Here is a 12,535-nt window from a genome sequence, read left to right on the forward strand (position 1 = left end):
TGGCCAAAAAGTTTAAAAAATTAAATTAAGTTAAAAATGTGTTCTCTTTAACAACAGCAACAGAAAAGAATCTCAAAAACATAACTTTGATAGTGGAACTATATGCAGCCTTGTTCTCTATTTTCCAAGTCTCCTGTAAATTTGTGCAGAAGCTATTAAGAAGAGGTGGCAAGAATACACAGAAGAACTGTACAAAAAAGATCTTCACGACCAAGATAATCACGATGGTATGATCACTCACCTAGAGCCAGACATCCTGGAATGTGAAATCAAGTGGGCCTTAGAAAGCATCACTACGAACAAAGCTAGTGGAGGTGATGGCATTCCAGTGGAGATATTTCAAATCCTGAAAGATGATGCTGTGAAAGTGCTGCACTCAATCTGCCAGCAAATTTGGAAAACTCAGCAGTGGCCACAGGACTGGAAAAGGTCAGTTTTCATTCCAATCCCAAAGAAAGGCAATGCCAAAGAATGCTCAAACTACCACACAATTGCACTCATCTCACACGCTAGTGAAATAATGGTCAAGATTCTCCAAGCCAGGGTTCAGCAGTACGTGAACCATGAACTTCCAGATGTTCAAGCTGGTTTTAGAAAAGGCAGAGGAACCAGAGATCAAATTGCCAACATCTGCTGGACCATGGAAAAAGCAAGAGAGTTCCAGAAAAACACCTATTTCTGCTTTATTGACTATGCCAAAGCCTTTGACTGTGTGGATCACAACAAACTGTGGAAAATTCTGAGAGAGATGGGAATACCAGACCACCTGACCTGCCTCTTGAGAAACCTATATGCAGGTCAGGAAGCAACAGTTAGAACTGGACATGGAACAACAGACTGGCTCCAAATAGGAAAAGGAGTACATCAAGGCTGTATATTGTCACTTGCTTATTTAACTTCTGTGCAGAGTATATCATGAAAAACACTGGGCTGGAAGAAGCACAAGCTGGAATCAAGATTGCCGGGAGAAATATCAATAACCTCAGATATGCAGATGACACCACCCTTATGGCAGAAAGTGAAGAGGAACTAAAAGCCTCTTGATGAAAGTGAAAGAGGAGTGTGAAAAAGTTGGCTTAAAGCTCAACATTCAGAAAACAAACATCATGGCATCTGGTCCCATCACTTCATGGGAAATAGATGGGGAAACAGTGTCAGACTTTATTTCGGGGGGCTCCAAAATCACTGCAGATGGTGACTGTAGCCATGAAATTAAAAGACGCTTACTCCTTGGAAGGAGAGTTATGACCAACCTAGACAGCATATTGAAAAGCAGAGACGTTACTTTGCCAGCAATGGTCTGTCTAGTCAAGGCTATGGTTTTTCCTGTGGTCATGCATGGATGTGAGAGTTGGACTGTGAAGAAAGCAGAGCACAGAAGAATGGATGCTTTTGAACTGTGGTGTTGGAGAAGACTCTTGAGAGTCCCTTGGACTGCAAGGAGATCCAACCAGTCCATTCTAAAGGAGATCAGTCCTGGGTGTTCTTTGGAAGGAATGATGCTGAAGTTGAAACTCCAGTACTTTGGCCACCTCATGCTAAGAGTTGACTCATTGGAAAAGATTCTGATGCTGGGAGGGATTGGGGGCAGGAGGAGAAGGGGACGACCGAGGATGAGATGGCTGGATGGCATCACTGACTCGATGGGCGTGAGTCTGAGGGAACTCTGGGAGTTGGTGATGGACAGGGAGTCCTGGCGTGCTGCGATTCATGGGGTTGCAAATGGTCAGACACAACTGAACGACTGAACTGAACTGAACTAAACTGTAAATTTGTTATCATATTTCTTTAAAGTTAAAAGAAAAAAAACTTTAAGCAAAGAAAATAGACATAAAACTGTTGTACTGAATGTTTTATTTATGCGAAGTCCCACAAAAACAGGCAGGTAAGTAAACCCTGCTTAGGAGGTAAAAGGCCAAACACACTAAAACTCTATGAAAGTCAGGAAAATGCTTTTCTTTGAGAAGAGAGAGGCAGGAGTCATGGGGAGGGGCAGTAGAGGGGCGTCAGGGATGCAGGCTACATTCTGTCTCTTAACCTGGGTTTTCACTTTTTAACAATTCATTGGGCAGATACTCATTTGTTGTGGCTACTTTTTCATATGTATTGAAACAAAATATACATAATTTTCCATCACATCTAAACCATGAGCGACTAAGGCATAAATCTGATAAAGTATGTGTAAGACCTGTACACCGAAAACCACCTGATATTACTAGGGTAACTGAGTAAGACTGAATAAATGAGAGATATGTCATGTTCAAGAATCAGAGGAGTCAAGATTGCTGAAGCATCAGTGCTCCAATGAGCTGCAAAATAAAGAATTCTGAACACAATCAACATCCCATCAAGCTTTATTTTTTGTCAAATAGTTAATACTTTTGTCAAGCTGAGATGAAAACGTCTTTTTGACAATTTGTTTTCCCACAGACTATCCATTCAAGCCCTTCCCTGGTGGCTCAGTGGTAAAGAATCTGCCTGCAATGCAGGAGATGCAAGTTCATTTCCTTGGTCAGGAAGATCCCCTGGAGAAGGGAATGGCAACTCACTCCAGTATTCTTGCCTGGAGAATCCCATGGATGGAGGAGCATGGTGGGGCTACAGTCCATAGGGTCACAAAGAAAAGAAAATATATAACTGCTTCCACTTTTTCCCCTTCAATTTGCCATGAAATGATGGGACTGGATGCCATTTGTTGTTGTTGTTCAGTCGCTGAGTTGTGTCCAACTCTGCAACCCCATGGACTGCAGCACACCAGGCTTCCCTGTCCTTCACTGTTTCCTGGAATTTGCTCAAACTCATACCCATTGACTTGCTGATGCCACTGAGTCACTATCTCGTCCTCTGTCATCCGCTTCTCCTCCTGCATTTAATCTTTCCCAGCATCAGGGTCTTTTCCAATGAGTCAGTACTTTGCATCAGGTGACCAAAGTATTGGAGATTCAGCTTCAGCATCAGTCCTTCCAATGAATATTCAGGACTGATTTCCTTCAGGATGGACTGGTTGGATCTCCTTGCAGTCCAAGGGACTCTCAAGAGTTTTCCCCAACACCACAGTTCAAAAGCATCAATTCTTCCGTGCTCTGCTTTCTTCACAGTCCAACTCTAACATCCATACATGACCCCCGGAAAAACCATAGCCTTGACTAGACAGACCTTTGTCGGCAATGTAATGTCTCTGCTTTTTAATATGCTGTCTATGTTTGTCATAACTTTTCTTCCAAGGTGCAGGCATCTTTTAATTTCATGGCTGTAGTTGCCGTGATTTTGGAGTCCAAGAAAATAAGGTCTGTCACTGTTTCCATTGTTTCCCCATCTATTTGCCATGAAGTGACGGGACTGGATGCCATGATCTTAGTTTTCTTTCACACCACACCCAAAATTAACTTAAAACGAATCATAGTACAAGCATGTATGAAATATGATACAGCCATATGATTCTGATGCTTAAGTAGATATAGATGATACACTGAAGATAAAGCAAATAAATAAGAATCAAGATCTTCAGCTTAAAAGAAGGAGAACCCCCAAAGTACAGTTTTATTTTTAAAAAGCAAAAGAAATGCTTGATTCTTCCCTTTATACTACTACTACTACTAAGTCACTTCAGTCGTGTCCAACTCTGTGAGACCCCATAGACGGCAGCCCACCAGGCTCCCCTGTCCCTGGGATTCTCCAGGCAAGAACACTGGAGTGGGTTGCCATTTCCTTCTCCAATGCATGAAGTAAAAAGTGAAAGTGAAGTCGTTCAGTCGTGTCCAACTGTTAGCAACCCCATGGACTGCAGCCTACCAGGCTCCTCCATCCATGGGATTTTCCAGGCAAGAGTACTAGAGTGGGGTGCCATTGCCTTCTCCGTCTTCCCTTTACATATATCAACTTTCCCCAAAAGTGAATTTATTCTTCAGTATCCATCCAAAATGGCCCATGAGGTTTTTAGTCTCATGACGATTCACTGATATGCTTGATCACAGTGAAAGTTTCCTGGTTATGTCAAAATCTGGGGATCAGATACTGCCCAGTGCTTAGAAAAGTAAACAAACAAAAGATAAAGCTGTTATCAATATTAAGAAAAACACCTGCAGGAGAAAGAACATGTAGCTATAAGTCATTACATGGCCCAGCTGTGAACTCTATTACACAGTCATAAAAATGTAAACACCCGATGTTGATTTAAGAAGAAACGGTGATAAACTCAACAGAGGAACTGAAGGGAGAAAGAGAGTGAGTGCAGAGGGAAGTTCTAGCTCCCCATGATTTGATTCCTGAAGGAATTCTCTAAGAGACTGAGGTCTCTGGATCTGCTCTGTCTCCGAGCAGAAGGCTGAATAACAGCCCCCTCCCCAAAAGAAGGGCTTCCCAGGGTAGCTCAAAAGGTAAAGAATTTGCCTGCAATGCAAGAGACCTGGGTTAGATCCCTGGCTTGGGAAAATACCCTGGAGGAGGAAATGGCAACCCACTGCAATATTCTTGCCTGGAGAATTCCACAGACAGAGAAGCCTGGTGGGCTACAGTCCATGGGGTCGCAAAGAGTTGGACATGACTGAGCAACTTTCACTTTCCCCAAAAGATGCCCCTGCCCTCATACTCAAAATGTGCTCCCCTTACCTGCTAAAAAAGACTTTGCAGGTGTGATTAAATTAAGGATCTTGAGATGGGTAGATTATTCTGGATTCTTCAGGTGGCCCATTGTAATCACAGTGGTCCTTATAAGGGGTGACAGAAGGGTCAGAGTCAGAGATGGAGATTGCAACAACAGAAGCAGCCATCACATATCATCAGATGCAGCCATGAGCCAAGGACGGTGGGCAGCCTCTAGGTTCTGGAAGAGGCAGGGGACAGATTCCCCCTAGAGCTGCCAGACAGAAGCAACTTAGTGGACAGTTTGATTTTAAACCCCTGAGACTCACTTCATATTTTTTAAAGCACTGTCATTATCCTCATTCTTTTTTTCTTTAATCTATCAGATTTTTTCTTTTTTATTCTTTTATAGTGAGAAATGGAGTATCTCCTACCATATCAGTACTGTATCAGCAAACAAGGATGTCACAGTCATCAGCGATTTCAGCCCTCCAATAGGAACCAGCAAGCCCTAAGGGCATGCAGGAAGGAGAAGAATACCTGCCATCTAGCAGCCAAAAACTGCTAGTTTTTCCAGTGGTCAGGTATGGATGTGAGAGTTGGACCATAAAGAAAGCTGAGTGCCAAAGGATTAGTGCTTTTGAACTGTGGTGTTGGAAAAGACTCTTGAGAAACCCTCGGACTGCAAGGAGATCCAACCGGTCCATCCTAAAGGAAATCAGTCCTGAATATTCATTGGAAGGACTGATGCTGAAGCTGAAACTCCAATACTTTGGCCACCTGAGGCAAAGAACTGACTCATTGGAAAAGACCCTGATGCTGGGAAAGATTCAAGGCAGGAGGAGAAGGGGGCGACAGAGGATGAGATGGTTGGATGGCATCAGCAACTTGATGGACAAGAGTTTGAGCAAGCTGCAGGAGTTGGTGATGAACAGGGAAGCCTGGCGTGCTGCAATCCATGGGGCTACAAAGAGTCAGAAACGACTGAGCAACTGAACTGAGCAGCCATCAGACTGCAGCCACCCTCTACGGTGAGCCCCAGGAGAGCTCAAGATGTGAAACACGGGACACTGGCCCTATGATAGCTGAGGTGCATATGAAAGGAACAGTTTCAGTGAGCCTGGACTCTGGCACCTTCCCATACATAGAAAAGTGCTAAATCACTTTACTTAGGATATCTGGTTTTCTTTAATTAACGATAATCTTTTAATGTTCAGACTACCTGCTCTTTGTTGCAAAACTTTGATATAATCTGGGTCCTTTCCTCACCTCCTTAGAGTAGTTCTCTCAGGGTTACTTGAGATGCTGCCTCCTAGGAAGCCCTCCCTGATCCCCACTACTCCCAGGCTGGGGCAGGCACGTTTTGTGGACTCCCACAGTCCCCTGTACCTTCCGCATACGGGGTCTGAGCCCTCTGCTTATGCCACCCCCATGCCAGCCCAGACCTCACTGGGCAGTCAGCGTGACTGATCTGACTACCCCACTAGAGGGCAAAGCTGTCTATGTTACCACTGTGACCCCATCATGGACCAGCCAGGCCTGAGCACAGAGCTAGCTGGCATCCACTTTGGAGTTAAGAGGGGGAAACCAGGGTTCACTGGGGCCTCTAGCCTTAGGCACAGACAGAATGCCCTTCTGCATCCTGGCCCTTTGGCTCTCCTCCAGCCAATTATTCTGGAAGCTGTGCACGTGTGTGTGTTTAGCCACTAAGCCACGTCCAGCTCTTTGCAACCCCATGGTCTATAGCCCACCAGGCTCCTCTGTCCATGGGATTTCCCAGGCAAGAATACTCGAGTGGGTTGCCATTTCCTTCTCCTCTGGAAGCTGGGGCATATTGAAATAACTCGTAGCCCTAAATGCAGATGGAATTTACTTGAAATTTGGAGACAAAGTGGAATGTGACATTTCCAAAGTAACACCGGGAGCCAGTGATCTCCTGACCCTGGGCAGGGTCTTCTGTCAGCTATCTAAGGGTGAGTCTCCTTTGGTAGAAAGATAGAAATAGAACCAGTCCACACACCGGTTGGGGCAACGAATCTGAGAACATGAGTAACCCCTTAGGTGTTTCCCGGGCTTGAAGGCTCACCCTGGGGGCTGAAATAGTTAGGGCCAGGGAATGAGGAGTTGAAGGGATTCTTTCCCCGCAGTCTTCGAGAATTTTTTTTTTTTTCTTTTTTGGCCACGGTACGCGGTTCACGAGACCGTCAGGGAACCCCCAGTGTTTTGAGATTCTTGAGTTTATAATCATCTGCTACTTGTGTAACTGAATTTCTGTAGAAAACGGTGGTGCAGACTGCTTTGGGCTGTTGTGAGATCCGAGGGCCACGCCTGACACGGACGCACACCCAGAACGACACAGCAGTGAGCAGTGTAGCACGCATGCTGCCTGCCGGGATCGGCCTCAGTCATTCTCCAGATGAGAAACTGAACTAGAGGGAGGTGTTCAGCTGGCCTGCCCGAGGTCACACAGCTTCTCAGGCTCGGTGCCGGGATTTGAACCCAGGAACCCTCACCTGGCAGCAGGTACGAATATCCCTCGCAGGTTCCCGCCCCCTCCAGTCTCGGGTTCTCTCCCGGATCTCTGGCCACCTCCCTTCTCCAGCTCACAAGGCTCACGTCCAGTGACTGGTAGAGAGGAGGGCGCCCCCTGGTGGAAGTCCTGTGTGAGCGGCAGAAGAAGCTAGTGGGAGTGGATGGGGGGTGTCGCAGTGCGGGGTCGTACCCGATAGGGAAGGGTGGGGATCAGCGTTGGGCTCACTCCTTCATTTCATCATAGTCCAGGGCAACCAGTCTGTACCAGGCAGGTTGTGGAGTAGGGATGGAGGAATAGGGAAGGAACAGCCCCAAACAACAGAGAGCTACGTGACCTTGAGCAGGTCACCTTGACTTTCTTCTGCCCCAGTTTCTTCATCCGATATCATGACACCTCTGTTAATGTATTAAGGAGTGATAATAAGATTCATGCCTTTTCTAGGAGGAGCCCAAAGGAGATTCCTTAACCCAGGCTGGGGTGGGGGGTAAGGGGTCTGGGTTTACCATTTGCTTGCTTGCTTAGTCGCTAAGTCACATCCGACCCTTTTGTGACCCCATGGACTGTAGCCCTCCAGGCTCCTCTGTCCATGGAATTTTTCAGGCAAGAATATTGCAGTGGATTGCCATTTCCTTCTCCAGGGGATCTTCCCCACCCAGGGATCCCACTGCTGAGCCACCAGTGAAAGAAAGTGAAACTGATAGTTGCCCAGTCCTGGCCACTCTTTGCAATCCCATGGACTATAGAATCCATGGAATTCTCCAGGCCAGAATACTGGAGTGGGTAGCTGTTCCCTTCTCCAGGGGATCTTTCCAACCCAGGGATCAAACCCAGGTCTCCCACATTGCAGGCAGATTCTTTACCAGCTGAGCCACCAGGGAAGCCCCAAATCCCTGGCAGACAGGTATAATTATGAGCCCCATTTACAGATGGGGAAAACTGCAAAGCTAAAATAACTTGCTAGTGTTAGGTAGGTAGAACAGGGAAGAGGAGTCCAAAATGGCCACGGCCACAGACAAGGAAGGGAAAAGCCCACGAAAATGAAACAAAAGAAGGTCCGAGGACCGGAGTGAGGACCTCAGGTGAAACAAACACCACTCCTGGCTGGCCCAGTTTACATAGGACAGGCCCAGGGAGAGAGAAACATATAAATAGAGGAGCCAGAGTCAGCTCTATCTCTCTCTCTCTCTGTCCCGCGCGCTGGGCCGCTCTTCTCGCCTCTTTAGATCGACGTGCCCTCACACCTCAAAGATGGATTTTCCTGCTATCTTCTGAATAAAATAGAGCTGTAACATTGAGCTGTAACACTGATTTGTCTAAGAGCTATAACACGGTCCATTTGAGACCTGAGAGCTATAACACAGTCTATCCCAGACCTGAGAGCTGTGACTCGCTGAGGGGGCTTTAATGTCCGTCACTCCAAATCTTTGTTGTGACGAGACAAAGAATCGAGGAACATACACTCGCGTGACACTAGAATCACTCAGAGAGCTGTGGCAGTGGCAAGACAGAGACTTGAATTCAGGTAATTCCTGTTCTCAAAAGTTTCCAAACTGGAGGTTCCAGCCCTTCAAAGCTCACACTCCAGCCTCCAGCCCATCTCCCCAGACTCTTCCTGTTCCTTTTGAATGCAAAACTAGTCCACACCATCCTAGCCCGCCCCCCCCCAACTCCCCACTTCCACCCCCCAACCCCACCCCAACTTGACCAACTGGCCAAACCACATACTTTCATCAACCAAGCCAGTTCTTCCCCTAAGAAAGAAAGACAGCGCTAAGTCGTGTCCAACCCTTGTGATCCCACGAACTGGAGCCCGCCAGGCTCCTCTGTCCGTGGGATTCTCCAGGCAAGAATACTGGAGTGGGTTGCCATTTCCTTCAGAGAATTCCAAAGCCAGCTGCTGAGACTGTACACTTTCATCCCACTTATGTCTGTGTCTTCCTAGTCGGGTGCTGCTGGGTGGCGAAGATGAACCCTGCCCCTGCCCTGGACCCTGTCTGGCTCTGGGCTTGGAACACAACCAGCTTCAGATCAATGATCAAAGATGGGTAATTTAAAGACTCTCTGGGATTTCCCTGGCTTTCCAGTGGTTAAGACTCTGTGTTTCCACTGCAGGGAGGTGAAGGTATGATCACTGGTCAGAGAAGATCCCATACTCGATGCGGCAAGACCAAAAAATCATAATTTTTAAAAAAATAAAATAAATAAAGACCCTCTCTGGCTTCAAATGGAAGGTAGATGGGAGCGTGGAGGCCTGGATGCCAGGAGCTTAGAGGAGATTAGGTTGGATCCAAAGGAAAGATAGGAGGGGAGAGATTGAAACCAAATGCTGCAAGCAGAAGGAACCAAACCCTCGTGACTCAGGCACTTGAAATGAGGAAATTCTTAACCAAGAGAAAGATTCAGTGCTAGAGAAACTGTCAAAGCCGTTCCATGAACTGCCTGCCTGGAGCTGAAACAAATGCAGCAAAGCTGCCTTGTCTGGATATGAGTGACCCCAAAAATAGAAGAAAAAGAGACCAGTTGCAGACAGATATGTGTGTGGTATGTGCTGTCCTGCGTATCCAGGTCTTAAACCTGCAAAAGACTTCTAAATATTGTGTTGGATGCACACATATGTGGTAAAAGAATGAAAAGTTATGTCAGAATAGAAACTGTAAGAGAGTGGTTTCCCTGGGGGCGGGGGGGAGGGGGGTGCGGGGTAGAAATATGACATCTGGGATATAAAATAAATTGCTTTAAAAAAAGAAAAGAAAACAAAAAAAACTCTCCCATCTCTGTATTTGAAATAATTATTTCTAAAACAGAAAAGGGGGACTTCCCTGGTGGTACAGGAGAGGATGCAGGAGACTCCCACACACTGAGTTAGAAATTTTTTTCTTTCCCTAAATAAATAAATGGTAAAAAATGGTAACATATAATAAAATGTGTAGACACACTGAATCATGACGGTTCTTCAAAATCTGTCCTGTCTTGGGAATTCCCCGGTGGTCCCTTGGTTAGGGCTCCATACTTTCACTGCAGGAGGCCCAGGTTCAATCCCTGATCAGGTACCGAAGATCCCAAATGCCTGTGGCACAGCCAGAAAATAATAAAATAAATTGCTTAAGAAAAAACACCTCTCCCGTCTGTGTATTTGAAATAATTCTTTCTAAAACAGAAAAGGGGGACTTCCCTGGTGGTACAGTGGATGGCAGTCCATCTGCCAGTACAGGGACATGGGTTCAATCCCTGGTGCAGGAGGATTCCACACGCGTCGGAGCAATTGAGTCTGTGCGCGACAACTACTGAGGCGGTGTGTTGCAACTGTTGAAGCCCATATGCCCAGAGCCCTTGCTTTTTAGCAAGAGAAGCCACTGCAGTGAGAAATCCATGCACCACAACAAACAGAAAACCCTCACCCAGCAATGAAGACCCAGTGCAAGCAGATACATAAAAATTTTGAGAAAGGCTCAGAGGAGGAGGGATGTTAACCTTATGTGAAAGTTAGGGCAAAACAAAACCAAAACAGAACAGAGGAGCGATGGAGCCAGATAATAATCAGATGCAGTTGTAGATAGAGGGAAGGGAGCAAGAGCCGTGGCAGGAAAGACCTACAATTTTATCTCAGCCCTTGGCTGCCTTCCTGAACGTATAGGGCAGTGCCTTACTTTTACCTGCCCCGCCCACCACCCGCCCCACTACAGGGTATGATACATCGAGGGTCTCAGGAAAAGAGAGGATGGGGTAAGAGCATTACTGAAGCCAACTTGGGTCCACTCACCTACCATGAAGCAAAACCAATCTACTGATACCAGGCTGTTTGAAGAAAAAGTACAGCAGGTAGCCAATTGCTGGGATCCAATCAAGGAAACTGGGCAGCTCGTGCTCAAAAGACCCAGACTCCTGGATGGCTTTCAGGGCAGGATTTTTAAAGGCAACATTTGGGGTGAGGGTTGCAGTGTATGGACTTTCTTCTGATTGGCTGATGGTCAGGTAACAGGGTGATGTTTCTGGAATCTTAATCACCAACCTTCTGGTACCAGGCAGTCTAGTGTCTACTTTGTTTGTGGTCCAGGTAGTCACCATCCTCCACCTATGAAGTAGGGGTCGGGGGTTCTTAGTGTCTGCCGAAAACTCAAAGATATGCACAGATCGTTGTGTGTATCCACTGAGGAGGAACCAGGACTCTGTTTTATGCACAGAACCAACAAACCATTGTTTAAGACATCATTGCTTTTCCTGCTTAGCCGCTCCTCCCTTGTCTCTGCATCCCCTCACTTCCCTAATTAGCAACTGCTGAAGTCTGTTCTTTGGAACGCCAAGAAGGCCTAAGAGACTAAAGCTTTTTTCTAACAAACAAGAAATGGGGGACATAGAAGGTTTTTTGTGCCTAGGACAGCCCTACAGTGTGCTGCTCAGTTTCAAGTCCCCCTTTCTTCTATATTCCTCAATCCTGACAGGAACAGGAGCCAGACAACAAACGGAGTACAGTTTTGAATAATCATAAACTCAGCAGAGGAATGTGGTTTTAGGGGGACTTGGTTTCAAGAGCATGGGATGAAGTGGTGGATGAGAGAGTAAATGAGCGGATGGATGAGGGATGAAACAGGAGACAGCAATAGAAAGCCAAAGAACATTGCTGCCTGTGGACTGTGACATAGCCAAGTCCCTCATGTTACTCGGGCTTCCCTGGTGGCTCAGACAGTAAAGCATCTGCCTGCAATGCAGGAGATCCGGGTCCGATCCCTGGGTTGGGAAGATCTCCTGGAGAAGGAAATGGCAACCCACTCCAGTATTCTTGCCTGGAAAATCCCATGGACAGAGGAGCCTGGTGGGCTACAGTCCATGGGGTTGCAAAGAGTTGGACACGACTGAGCGACTTCACTTTCCTTCCTTTCCTCAATTACTCACAGCCAAGGATGCTCTTAGAATCCAGGGAAACCCTAGGCCCAGTATAGTAGGAAGGAAGCAAGACTCATCTTAAACTTCCCCTTTGCCTAGTTCTGGGTGCTGGGTGGGGTAGCTTTGCAGAAGGGAAGGCAAAGAAACTAAGCAGAGCTGGGGAAAGAATATTTGGGACAAGGAATAAGCCAGAGAGCAGATGGGCCATGGCTCACCACCAGATAGCAAATCAGGTTCTACAACTGTAAGGCTTGGAGGATCCAAGCAAAATAAAGCCCCAGCAACTTATAGAACGCACCCACCACACAGCCTGCTGGAACCCTGGGGTTGACAACCCCTAGAGCAGTCTCTTAAAATCCATCATAGTAGACTAAATTAAAAGTCACCCAGTGAGAAATTCTCTGGTGGTCTAGTGATTACACCTTGATGCTTTCACTGCCCAGGGCTCCTGGATTTGATCCCTGGTCAAGGAACTAAGATCTTGCAAGCCACGCAGCACTGCCAAAAAATAAAAATACAAAATTAAGTCACCCGTAGGGT

The sequence above is a fragment of the Ovis aries genome, chromosome 14 (assembly GCF_016772045.2).
Source record: "Ovis aries strain OAR_USU_Benz2616 breed Rambouillet chromosome 14, ARS-UI_Ramb_v3.0, whole genome shotgun sequence".
Taxonomy (NCBI): domain Eukaryota; kingdom Metazoa; phylum Chordata; class Mammalia; order Artiodactyla; family Bovidae; genus Ovis; species Ovis aries.